General features: G+C 40.8%; 1 pseudogene; it reads right to left on the reverse strand.

Moving 5' to 3' along the window:
- Positions 1-5,654: 5,654 nt before the first annotated feature.
- LOC121232905 overlaps positions 5,655-14,033 on the reverse strand; it is a 99,057-nt pseudogene continuing 90,678 nt past the window's right edge.

A 14,033-nucleotide genomic window follows, 5' to 3' on the forward strand; every position in this document is an offset into this window, starting at 1 on the left:
CATGGAGGTCCACGGTGGAGCAGATATCCACCTGTAGCCCGTGGAGGACCCCACACCGGAGCAGGTGGGTTCCTGAAGGAGGCTGTGACCCCGTGGGAACCCTGTGCTGGAGCAGGCTCCTGGCAGGACCTGTGGATCCATGGAAAGAGGAGCCCACGTTGGAGCAGGTTTTCTGGCAGGACTTGTGACCCAGTGGGGGACCCACGCTGGAGCAGTGTGCTCCTGAAGGACTGCATGCTGTGGAAAGGACCCATGCTGGAGCAGTTCGTGAAGAATGAAGTCCGTGGGAAGGACCCACGTTGGAGAAGTTCGTGGAGGACTGTCTCCTGTGGGAGGGACCCACGCTGGAGCAGGGAAAGAGTGTGAGGAGTCCTGCCCCTGAGGAGGATGGAGCGACAATGTGTGTAACCCCCCATTCCCCGTCCCCCTGCGGCCGCTAGGGGGGATAGGTAGAGAATCTGGGAGTGAAGCTATGCCTGGGAAGAAGGGGGGGGTGAAGGTGTTTAATATTTGGTTTCTCATTTACCCTACTCTGGTTGATTGGTAATAAATTAAGTTAATTTTCCCCAAGTCGAGTCTGTTTTGCCCCCGTGACGGTAATTGGTTGAGTGATCTCTCCCTGTCCTTATCTCGACTGTAAGAGACTGAAAGAGTTAATGTCTGAAACTTTGTGGCGGGCCAAATTCTGCTTAACGACAAACTCTGCATAACAACGAACCTGTATAACAAGAAACCCCAGGTGAAAAGAAGCCAATCAGCACAGATCAGCAACAGGTGGGGAGGGCATGCCGGAGAGTGCACAGCACCGTGTTTTAATATGCTGTTCTGATATGCTGAGCAGGACAGCTCACCATGCATGGCCAAAGATCAAACAATGGTCATGTCTGCAGGGAAGGGGAAGTTACCCCGCAAACGACCCCCAAGCCCATGGACCCATTTCCCAAAGGCTCACAAACTGCTCATGACACCTAATTAGCCTAATGAGTTTGAGTGCCCGCCCAAAGGAGGGGCAGGGATGATAAAAGGACACAAACTGAAGTCCTAGGTGTGCAAGCCCATTGGAACTGGGCATGTTGGCTGACTGAACCAATGCTGGATCTAGGACTGGGGCAATCTTTCTTTTCTCTCTCTCTTTTTTTCTGTAATCCCTACGCTTTATCCCTTACTTTACATAAACCATTGACCAAGTCTGGGACTAGGAGTGGATCCAGCCACCCCTAGGCTCCTCACTGAGAGGGAGTCTAGAAAGCAAGGGGGTCCACTTTGAACCTTGTGACTCAACGGGAGGGCTCTCCTTATTGTCTTCCTTGAACTGATCCCCAAATAAGTAAGGCCTGTAGTATATGTTGGTGATGTATGCCGTTAGCACGTTTCACAGTTACTGACATAGTTTCATGCCAATTTTTGTGGTGAGTGATTAGAAGTTGAGTTTTGTGAGTTAAAGGATCCCTGGTGTCGTTTCATCCCTTAATCCTGACCTGGGCATCAGCAAACCTGAGTCGTTGTCCTGAGGAATTGGGATGTGACATTGACCTACGAGCCTTTTGTTAATATTTTCTCGCCCCTGTCCAGGTGAGGAGGTGGAGTGATATAAAACAGCTTTGGTGTGGCACCTGTCATCCAGCCAGGGTCAACCTACTACAACAACACAGGCCTGAAGGCCAAGCTGTACACGCAGCACAGCACAAGCCTGGGCCTACTCGGGTACACTGTTATGTGGCTCACTAACTCCTCAATAGTCTCCTGATCAGGATCACTACACCCAGCAATTCTTATTAAAATTAGTTTTCCATCACCTGATTTGCATCCCCTCTTGTCCTAATCAAATGTCTGCCTGGTAGTTGTTAACTGTACTTATCCTTATTCATGTTGAGCTGCATAACCAATGCATTGTTTTCCTTCAAAGCATATAGAGTTCCATCAATAAACAGATTCATTGCACTATTTACAGTAGCTCATTAAAATCTTCAGTCTTACAGAATCATAGAATGGGTTGGGGTTGGAAGGGGACATTTAAAGATCATCTCTAGTCCACCCCCCCTGCCATGGGCAGAGACATCTTTCACTAGATTAGCTTGCTCAAAGCCCCTTCCAACCTGACTTTGAACACTTCCAATGACGGGACATTGACACACTGCCTCCTGACACCCTGCCCCTTGACCAATATTGGCAGCGTAGACAGACTGCCAACACCCTGCCCCCTGACTGACATCACCAGCATAGGCAGGATGCTGCCCACATTATTCACGTAAGGTATGATTCTCTCAAATCACGCTACCATTGGTGGAGCCATGGGGTGGCACAACTCTTACCCACATTCAGAAGGCATTTGCACAATTGGCTGTTGCTGCCAGATGACCCGGACACCAAGTGTCCCTGGCAGTCCACCAGAGCCATGGCATCGCTTATGATCCTGTGTTTGCTATTGGTGATTGGGTGAGTTGCCGCATGGGTGTGTTGTTGCTCATCTTTCCTACTGCCTCAGTAAAGCTTTGTTTTATAACATGTTGTCAGACTCCATTACCATTTGGATCACAGGCATCCACAACTTCTCTGGACATCCTGTTCCAGTGTCTCGCCACCCTCACCGTAAAAAAATTTCTTCCTTATATCTAATCTAAATCTACCCTCTCTCAGTTTAAAACTGTTGCCCCCTGTCCTGTCACTACAGGCCCTGGTAAAAAGTCTCTCTCCATCTTTCTTATAAGCCCCCTTTATATATTGAAAGGCTGCAATAAGGTCTCCCCAGTCTTCTTTTCTCCAGACTGAACAAGCCCAACTCTCTCAGCTTTCTTCACAGGAGAGGTGTTCCAGCCCTCTGATCATTTTCATGGCCCTCCTCTGGACCTGCTCTAGGGACCCCAGAGCTGGATGCAATACTCCAGGTGGGGTCTCACCACAGCGGAGTAGAGGGGCAGAATCACCTCCCTCGACCTGCTGGCCATGCTTCTTTTGATGCAGCCCAGGATACGGTTGGCTTTCTGGGCTACAAGCGCACATTGCCGGCTCATGTCCAATTTTTCATCCACCAGTATACCCAAGTCCTTCTCCGCAGGGCTGCTGTCAATCAATTCACCAGCCAGTCTGTATTGATACTGGGGATTGCCCTGACCCAGGTGCGGGACCTTGCACTTGGCCTTGTTGAACTTCATGAGGTTTGCATGGGCCCACTCCTCAAGCCTGTCAAGGTCCTTCTGGATGGCATCCCTTCCCTCTAGTTTATCAACTGCACCACTGTCCTGGTTTCAGCTGGGATAGAGTTGGTTGTCTTCCTAGTAGCTGGTGCAGTGCTATGTTTTGACTTCAGTATGAGAAGAATGTTGATAACACTGATGTTTTCAGTTGTTGCTAGTAGTGTTTAGACTAATGTCAAGGATTTTTCAGCTTCTCATGCCCAGCCAGCGAGAAAGCTGGAGGGGCACAAGAAGTTGGCACAGGACACAGCCAGGGCACCTGACCCAAAGTGGCCAACAGGGTATTCCATACCATGTGACGTCCCATCTAGTATATAAACGGGGGGAGTGGGGATGGGGGGATCGCTGCTCGGGGACTAACTGGGTGTCGATCGGCGGTGGTGAGCAATCGCACTGCGCATCATTTGTATATTCCAATCCTTTTATCATTACTGCTGTCACTTTATTAGTGTTATCATTATCATTATTAGTTTCTTCTTTTCTGTTCTATTAAACCGTTCTTATCTCAATCCACGAGTTTTACTTCTTTTCCCGATTTTCTCCCCCATCCCACTCTGTGTGGGGGGGGAGTGAGTGAGCGGCTGCGTGGTGCTTAGTTGCTGGCTGGGGTTAAACCACGACAACCACTCAGCTTGGTGTCATCTGCAAACTTGCTGAGGGTGCACTCAATCCCACCATCTATGGCGTTAATGAAGATATTAAACAGTATTGGTCCCAGTATGGACCCTTGAGGGACACCACTTGTTACTGGTTTCCTCTTGGACATTGAGCCATTGACTGTAACTCTTTCGATGCGGCCATCCAGCTAATTCCTTATCCATCTAACAGTCCATCCGTGAAACCCATATCTCTCCAGTTTAGCAGCAAGAATGTTGTGGGGGTCAGTGTCAAAGGCCTTACAGAAATCCAGGTAGATGACATCCGTAGCTCTTCCCTTGTCCACTGATGCAGTCACTCCATCGTAGAAGGCTGCTAGATTAGTAATTAGTAGTATAGGAAAGAAACTGTACTGGGTCTGTATGGTTTGGTGTTAACTTTCTTCATAGCAGCCTGTATGGTGCTATGCTTTTCATTTGTGGCTAAAACAGTGTTGATAACACAGCAGTGTTTTGGTTATTGCTGAGCAGTGCTTGAACAGCATCAAGGTTTTCTCTCTTCTTCTCCCCCCCTGCCCCAGCAAGTAGACTGGGGCTGGGCAAGAGTCTGGGAGGGAACACAGCCGGGACAGCTGACCGAAACTGACCAAAGGGCTATTCCATACCATATGATGTCATGTTCAGCAGTACAAGCTCAGGGAAAGGAGGAGGAAGGGGGGGATGTTTGTGGTTATGGCGTTTGTCTTCCCAAGCAATTGTTACATGTACTGAGGCCCTGCTTTCCAGGAAGTGGCTGGACATCTGCCTGCTGAAGGGAAGTAGCGAATGAATTCCTCTATTTGCTTTGCTTGCACATGCAGCTTTTGCTTTCCCTATTAAATTGTTATTTTCTCAGTCCATGAGTCTTCTTGACTTCCTTCTGTTTTCTCCCCATCCCATAGGAGAGGGCAATGAGCAAGAGTCTGGGTGGGTGTTTTGCTGCTGGCTGGGGTCAACCCACCATGCTGTTTTCTAAGTGAAAAACATATTTAAAGTTACACCGTGAAATAACATTTCTGCCACATGCATTGCATATTTAAATAGTGAACATATTTATGGAAAGATCCACATGTGGCAATAATTAAAAACGAAAGCTGGGACACAACCTTAGCTAAGTAATTGATATATTTTAGGAGCAGTTGTGTCATTTATTACCCTAAAACAATGCTGTTTTAAATACATAGTTAATATTATGTGTTTGATTCTGCAGATGCTGTTACGGAGGCACGCACAATCAAATCCAACAGGTGTTAAAGCTCAGATTTATTCTTCAGTATAAAGTTAGAACTCCGGTACCATTTGTAAACCACAGGCTCAATGGTGTAAGGGGAATTAGTACTACACAGCTGACTTAAGAATTCTTAAGATTTAAAATGATGACTCAAAATGCGCATATCACTCACCTAAAAGATGAGGGTGCTCTCCCTTGAGGAGTTACCTAGGGCAGCGACCCGACCCAATGGGGAGTCCCCGACTGCAGATCCGCTGCTCCGAGGAGGACTGACTGACTGACTCAAAATGTCCTCCAGCGGGGCCCCGTTTATACCCCCGTTGAATCTGATCTGTGGTCATTTTAATCCCCATTGACCGAAAGGTCAACACTTCTGTGTACCTGGCACGCGTTGGATTGGTCAGTTCAATTTTCAACCTGCAGCCTCTAGGGTTTGGTTTTTTTTTCCCTCTCCTCCCTGCCTGGAGAAGTTTGTTTCATGTTGGGGGGGGTGTACTGCCACAGATGCACATATACATTACTGCAGATTAAGTGGCAGAAGATAAATTTGGACACCTTCTTAGCATACATTCATTCAATTTTGGCAAGCCACTTTCTAAATTATTATCAGCAACTCTTAGCCTTGTCTGAGGTATTTTTGTCCTGTATTTTATTGTTGCAATTCTTATAGACATTAGTGCTCTGCTAAATAAAGTAATGTAGCACAGTAAATACATCACAATAAAATAGATGGCAACTCCCCCTCAACCCAAACTCGTTCCCTCCCCAAATGAAACCATTGCAGCTCCATTACAGAGAAAGGGTCAAAGACCTGTGACAAAAAACATCAGAGGAATTACATTCAGATGTGCAGGCTCACATTCTAGGCTCATTTATATAGAGAGAGATCACCAAGTTCAGTGTTTACAAAGAACAATATCGTTACAAATACAATACTATACTTTTCCCAATACTTTATAATAATTCCTATTCAACCTTTTTACAGAACAATAATACAAGAGAGTCTGAGTACTGCACAAAGTATGTACAAGAGATCTCATGCACATTGCCATCTTCAGAAACTGATTTCATTTAGAAAATTAAGGAAAAACCACACAAAACAAAACAAATCTGGGAATTCCAACCAAATCTCAAATCAAACAAGATTCAAAACAAGTGGGGAAACTTGCTAATAAAAATAAAAAGGATGTTTCCTCCTTAATGTAAACACTGAAGCATTAATAAGAATATATGAAATAGTGAAGAGGGAAAAAACTTTTCAGACCTTTTAGAGAAGAAGGAATATAAAATGGCAGTTTGTTCTTTTGAATCCATGGAGAATTCACACATTTAATCTAATAAACTACTGCACTACTGTAGAAAATTGCCAACTCTTCCTTTGAGCTCATTTTTGCAACTATCTTTACTTTGCAAACTAAAATGTTGGGATTATTTACAAGACTTATCAGGAGTGCACACTGGAAACTCCCAGTGTAGAAATTAGACACATATTACAATTAATTGGAACAATGAAGATTCTTCACTAGGCTCCAATCCTACAAGCATTCACATGCTTAGCTTAAGCATCTGTTCACCATGAAGTCAACGTGTTAGGTACTCAGGTGCTTATAACTAGGTATAAGCTTGATTGCAGGAAAACAACCTTGTTTTTAATGATTCAATTTTTTGTGTGCTTAGGTTTTCTTCATCTCCCACTGAAGTCAATGGGAAGACCCCTCAACATGAGTTGGACAGAACCACAAAAACAAGTGAAGTTGAAGGTGTAAAACACAGCAGGAATCAGAAGTGTGATAACTGTCTTCAAGACTGTTGAGTTTCCTCAGGCAACTTATGGAAAGGCTGCACTGTATATAACCTACTAAATAGTATATGGTTATATATCATATTTAGATAGATTACTATATTTATAAGAAGTTATGAAAAATTTCAAATGATCTCCATAAGCCAGATGTCTACAATTAAAAACTATAATCACAAGTCATTCACAATCTATTTACATCAGTCTGATAGCAGAGGTAAATACTAACCTGGAATGCAAATACCATTTGCTTGCAAAATCTGCTATTCCAGAGTTCAAGATTAAATTATGCAACAACAAGAACTGCAGTAAATCAAGTCATTGTACACTACTTTCAAACTAAAATGTATTCACTTACTACAATAGCTTATACTCTGTTCCATTATCTCCCTTTCTGCCCATTGAAATATAAAGCTTATTTTTCTCTCTCTCTGTTCAGCCCATGTATGTCCGTGGTTTCTGAAAGGCATCAATAAACCTCTGACCACAGATGGAAACCAAGTGCTCAGATAAAAACAGAGTTTTCATGGCTCTCATCACCAGAAGTGTGCATATGTACACACACATCCATGAAATCTCTGGAATAAAGTCCAGGTATTATTACTAGTCTCCAAACACAATGCACTGCACAGTCCATTCCACAGTAATTGAGAAACTAATGGCTATAAGCATCACACCATTTTTCAAGCAAAAAAGATGGGATTTATTTTTCCCCCATATGTATTCTGGTCTTGGTTTTAATCACACTGAGCCTTTATATCACAATAAGACACAGAAGAAACTGTTGCTTTCAGAAAATTCAAGGCATCAGCCTGGTCTAAATATATGGTTCAAATTCAGTGTACACAGCAGTATGCAGTACAGACAGAATGTAGCTACACAAAAATGGAATATTTTCTTCTTGAGGAAAAAGAGCCTTCAGCTGCTTTATTCTTTTACTGTTTTTCCCCTTTGTCCCTGATATAAGTTATAGACCAATCAAATCCTGCATTTCATTCATCTTACATATCTTCTTCATACAAATCCATATAGTACTCACACATCCTCTAAGTGTCATATGGAAAACAAATCACAAATTAACTTATATAATAAATAAATAAATGTATTCCCACCTTACCTTTACTTCTCCCATTTATCTATGTCTAAAGAAAAATGTCAATAAAACTAGACATCTTTCAACAAAAATACTTTTAAACTGGCTCAGTGTAACAAAATGACTTAGAACAGTGTGCAGACCTATTATTTTCAAGCTTCATAAATATCAAGCACAATTTAAAAATGTCAGTATACACAAGCACACAGTTGTGTGCACCAAATCTGTAATTAAGAGCTTAGAAAGTATAGCTTCTCAGCAGAGCCCCTCAATATTACTCTTGCTGGATATTTAGGGATCACTCCCCTCCCCCCCTTATTTAACCTCTGAAATAGGCATATAAAAGACACATTGCATTTGAAAAAGAAGTATTTTAAAAATTAGAAACCTGGGGGACCCAACTGCAAAAAATCACATCTGAATTATTTGCTGAAACACGTCAAAATTGCATTGTCTGTACCAACTTACAGAGGACCTTTTGGGGTTCTACTATACTGAAGAACAGAAATTAAAGGGTGTGCATTTGTACAATGGGTTTTATGACAGCATCAGTTACTCATTCTTCATAGGCATGTAAGTCTTCTTTTTGTGAATCTTACCATGGACACTGCTGCTGCTGCTGCTATTTACTCTGTGTGTGGAGTTGCATAAAGCTTTACTTGTATAGAGATGCAACCAAAATGTCTCATGGCTATATTTTCCCTCCCCCTCTATACACAGCAAATGTTGGGGAGAGAGAGAAATGTATCTGTGGACACAAATGCAGCACTAGAAACAGAAGCAGTAATGAGGAAAACTATCCTTCATGAATGTTGTAAAGATGAGGTGTCAGCCTTAGATATAAACTGGTTGATCTTGTGCAGTCAACAGTCTGTACATAGCAGCTGGCATGGTCTTCATATGAATCTAGAAGGTAATAAGATGTGTTAATCAATACTCCTATTAGGCATGCTACCAAAAACGAGTGTCCATAGCCTAGGGAACACTAGGGAAGAAACTAGCTGAGGTAACATAGGACAGAAGAGAAAGGGAAAGCCTAAGAATTTTCATATCCATACTAAGGTCTGGGGAAAAAGGATTCTCTAAGGTGTTGAGTATCTACCAACCATCTCAATTTTATCTGAAGTTGTGGGCACTTCAATAAAAAAAAACCCTTGGTGGTTCTCACTTCTAGTATTTATGTTTGAACAGTAACAATCCAAAAGAGGCAATGATGATGAAATATGCAATACTGTCTAGGCACGCTGCTTGCTCCTACCTCACCAACAGCATTTGAGAGAATGTGAACAGTTTTCTCATGAGGTGTTGCTACAACACTCTGCCCATTGATTTCAATGATACGATGGCCAACTCGCACTCCTCCTCGCTCTGCTATACCTCCTCTCATAAGGCTACAGATCTGGAAGGGAAAGGACAAAATTATCGCAGTTTTGATATGGAACAGAGGCTTTTGACCACAAACAATAATTCAGTATTTAAATACGTTTGTTTGCAACAAAGTCTAAAATGTAGCGGATCGCTGATTCAAAGTAACATTTATTAGCAATCGAGTACTACACATTCTCTTCCAAAAGCCAAAGAAACCATCCGCCAAAAGCTATCCGTATTATACTTGTTACTTCCTGGTTTAAAAATTTAAGCGTATGAAGAACCATAGTTTACAAAAAGTTCAAAGTACATAAACCTTGAATTAAGAGAGAGTCAAAAACAGACTCTTTCTTTGAGACCACATACAATGGTTTGGTCAGAGGAACAAATGATACAGACTGAAAGCAGCCTTCTCCATACGCTTTTGTTTCTTTAACCTAAACCAGCCTTTTTACTCCTCTGATTGATTCTAAAGCTATGAAATAAAGTTTCTTTTCCTACTTTTGACTGGGAAAAAAGTCAGATGAATAACCAGTTCAGCTTTTATATCTTAGACTTAAAATGTGTACTGAGCCCCTGCTGCAGTGAGGGAAAAAATACAATTCATTACATATGTAAACTTTAATATATGTAAAAGCATCACCAGAAAGTCTGGAAGCTACTTACAATCCCATTCTGTACACTGAAGCCTAACTGGTATCTGAGGTCAGGTCTCCTGATCAAGACTGTGGTTACCGGAGGACATCTAACTACATTCAGTTTAACTTGGGCTTGGTTTTTCAAACCCTGCAAAAAATAACCATCACCATGAAAAATGCTGACAAAGATGGGGTGAAACAATTTAACATGAGCACTAGGAAAAATAATACTTAGAATGTTAACATGGGAATAGCCCCGAATAAGCAGTTCTTTGTATGTATCATTATGAAACAGGATTCCTGAATACCAGACACAAGCAACAGGATGATCAGTGAATTGAATGATGCAGTATAAACCTCTTCTTGTCAAGAAGCTGATGTGGTTATTTTAACCATTTGAGTTATTTAACCATTTGAGCATTCTTCATTTGAGAACAGAAATTATTGTTCTAAAGGAAGCAAAGGAAATAAAAAGCAGGTCTATGCAGTTGACCAGAAAACTGCCAAACATTCTGGCTGGGAAATGAAATTTAAAATATGCAGCTAAGATAGATAGTTACAAATAAGTGGCTTTCCTGGTGTAGTTATATTCAATTCTGTAATGCAAACGTCAAGTCCATGTATAAGCAATACTCACATTTACATTACCCCTCCCTTCAAAACTGGATATATCACACTCACCATTAAATCTTTGCTACCAGAAGAACTAAATGAAGAAGGAAAACCCAAACATAAAAGTAGAGATAACTGTAGAGTCTGACCATTACACATATTCAAACATTCAGAGCTGTTTCTTGTAAATAAATCCAACTCCAGTGTTAGATTACTCTTTTCTATACAACATATAGAACTGAACACACATTACTCTTAAATGTTGCATTTGCACACATTTAGCCTTCAATAAACAGAACCCATATGGGAAAGAGATGCTATGTAGAGAGTATGGTAGCTTCAAGCTTCAATCATGTTAACATTTATCAATTCCAACACCTGCTTTTGAATTTCTTTCATATGCACAAAGTCAAATATGGGTCCCATTGAAAACAATGGGTTGCCTGCCACTGACTTCAACAAGACTAGGATTTCATCCAGAAAATAACTCCTATTACAGCCAAGGTAATATACTGATGTCTCTACATGCAGTTTACTGCTGTTGATTGCTGTTGAGCCTAACTCTAGACTTGGTACTGACTTGAGACTGACATTCTGCTGGGATGAAAAGTCAATGCTTCTAACTGCCTGGACATGACAGTTGCACAGTCCCTGAATCTGTTTCTGATAGTAGTTAGCACCAGATGCTTCTGAAAAAGACATAAGTAGCATAATACAATTGGGGAATAACCATCACATATGGAAAGTTTCTTCCTAGATCTGTCAGTTTGTAAAATGGTTTATAGTCAATTAGTAACAAGGCTTACATCTCTAATTTAAAAATAACCTTATGTGAAGTACTTGCAAGATATTCTCCTCATCTATATAAAATGCTTATCTTTCATAGGAGTCCTTATAGCATACTAAAAAAGTTTACAGTCTTATGATATTTCTGTAACATTGAAATATATACTTGGGTGACTGATGTTTCATTTGGGGGTTCATTTGTGTTATCCAAAAATGTTACATAAACAGTTCTAGATGCATGGCTATAAAGACCTGCAAATGCATTGACTACCTTCTTAACAGAAAGATAAATGGTTAGCAGTTCCTCTGACAACAGCCTCATGTATCCATGAAAAAGGAGTAGAAAGGCCTCTAAAGGCAGGAGACAGCAAAGCTAGCTTTTTGATTGTTTTCGTTTTGAGAAAGTACAGAAGATTCTTAATGCATCACAGCAAAAGTCCATCTGTATGAGAAAAGCATACATCAGTTTTAGAAATAAAACTCATGTGGGATAGAAAACAAGTATGACAAAGCTGATAACATGAAGGGTGGTGAGCTTTGTTCCACTGAAGTTGGCACAGAGATACCTGAGGGTTTTTTCTGCTTCAGGAAAAAAAAAAAAAAGAGTGCTGTTACCAAGATTTTAATATACTGCATTCACAAGATATCATTTGAATTCACTGAATCCAGAATGGTTGGTCTCAGAGACTTAAATATCTATTACTTGTCAGTCCACGGTGTTTACATTTTCAGAAACCAGAATATCAGATCCTTATAGCGAATTTTTTAGTTCAAGCATTAAGAAAGGAATCCATGGGCAACAAAGACATACTTATTTTGTGAATTACTGAACATTTTTTTACTGCAGAACACCACTACCCAGCAGGGGACACAGAAGGATTTCTATAGTCATATATAGCATTACATTGCATGTCTACATGCTACAATATGCAGCAGTTCTGTGGTGATTGACTATTTCAATAGGTAATCCAGAAGACAATTTAGCTGAATTTCCAACATTCTCAAAGGTTGCACCTTCCCCCTCCTGAAACTTTGATGTTTAAATACCCATTCTCTTGTATGTTGCATCTACCCCAGAGGCTCTTCATTTCCAGTTGACTTGCCTGCTTTTTGCATTTACATGCTCTCATGTGAATTAAAAGAAAGTTCTTCCAATTAAAAAATCCCACCATTTAGCCAAGTACAAAGAAACATTATGCTTTCCAATACACTCAAGTTGTTTCTACAGAAATAAATAGGCTTAATTTTTCTTTTAAATTCAAAGTTTAGAAAAATGTTAAAATATGTTTTAAAAACCCAAGCTTTTTAAAAAATGACTCAGTTCTCTAGAAACTAGATCACAGGAATCATTTAAATAGCTAAAAATGCACCAAAGCGATTTTAGGCACCTGTGTCTCAGACTGTCCTATGGGGTTTAGGTGCCTCCAGATAGTAACAGACATCTTCCTTCTGGATCCAAATATTCCCTTGGGGCCTGAAGTCCTGCACCATGCCCTGGTCTAAGCAGCTAAATGCATAGCTCCCTTCTTAAGGCTCAGAAAATAGGTAAAACAGAATTTTCCTCTACTTTAAGGTCATCAAAACGAAACTGCTATAAAATGCACAAGATCAGAGTTAACAAACAACAAATAGTTCTATACTTTTTGCTCTCCCACTACTCCAATAAAGGTTTTAAAACATGTAATATCCAGGAATATTCTCTGTACCTTTATAATGCTCTGGCATGTTGAGAGTGGTAAGCCAACCAAACTGGTCCCATTAATTGACATGATCTGGTCCCCTATATTAGTTTCCCAGACTTCTCTGCTGGTCCTCCATGCATCATGTTGGCTATGATAACTGTAGGCAAAATGGATCCCCAGCCAGATTCCACAATCACTACACCTAGAATTTCTCCCTTTTGCTTTTCAATGTAAACCTGAATCATAAGAAAGAGAGTTTCAAACAAAAGCTTTTTTCTCATCTATGGAACTGATGATCCCACCCCCATATGTTTCCATATAAACAAACACAGGCTTCTCATTTGCAAATGCCTTTCTTATTCAAAGGCAAAACACAATAGGGTATATAGTTTAACACAGTTTAAATGCCTTCAACCATCAAATAACATTAAAACTAGAGATTTTGTTTAATTCAAAATCCCCCCAAATAGAACTCATCTGTTCATATGGCTGGAGGGAGCTGGTATAGAAGAAACCCTGGCATGATGGACTTTGGTGGACAGAACTAAGTCAGGGACGGATTTAAGGTACTTGTGACTGTGTTTTCAGAAACAATTACCCATGTTTGCAGTGTTACACTACTTCATCTTTATTAATAATACCAGCAGCAAATATATAGCCTTTTAAAATCTGGGGTCAACCACTCTTATCAACCTCAGTGCCTCAAAAAATTTTATATTGTCTACTGTATATCCACTTCACTGACATGTAATGTCTCAAATGTGAAAATTGTTTGGTAAAAGAACACACATAGACAGTAAATCATTCAACTATCAATAAATTTAGAGTTCACTGCTTGCTCTTAAAACAGAATTGCTCACAGGATAAACCTACTGCGAAGGATAGAAATTACCCTCAGTGAGGTTATTTATTGGAGGCACTAATATGTTTCTAATTGTTGCCAGTACAGGCCTGAACTCAGGATACATGAGCTTATGGTGTTATGGAAAAAAAGCA

The sequence above is a fragment of the Aquila chrysaetos genome (assembly GCF_900496995.4).
Source record: "Aquila chrysaetos chrysaetos chromosome W unlocalized genomic scaffold, bAquChr1.4 W_unloc_1, whole genome shotgun sequence".
Lineage (NCBI taxonomy): Eukaryota > Metazoa > Chordata > Aves > Accipitriformes > Accipitridae > Aquila > Aquila chrysaetos.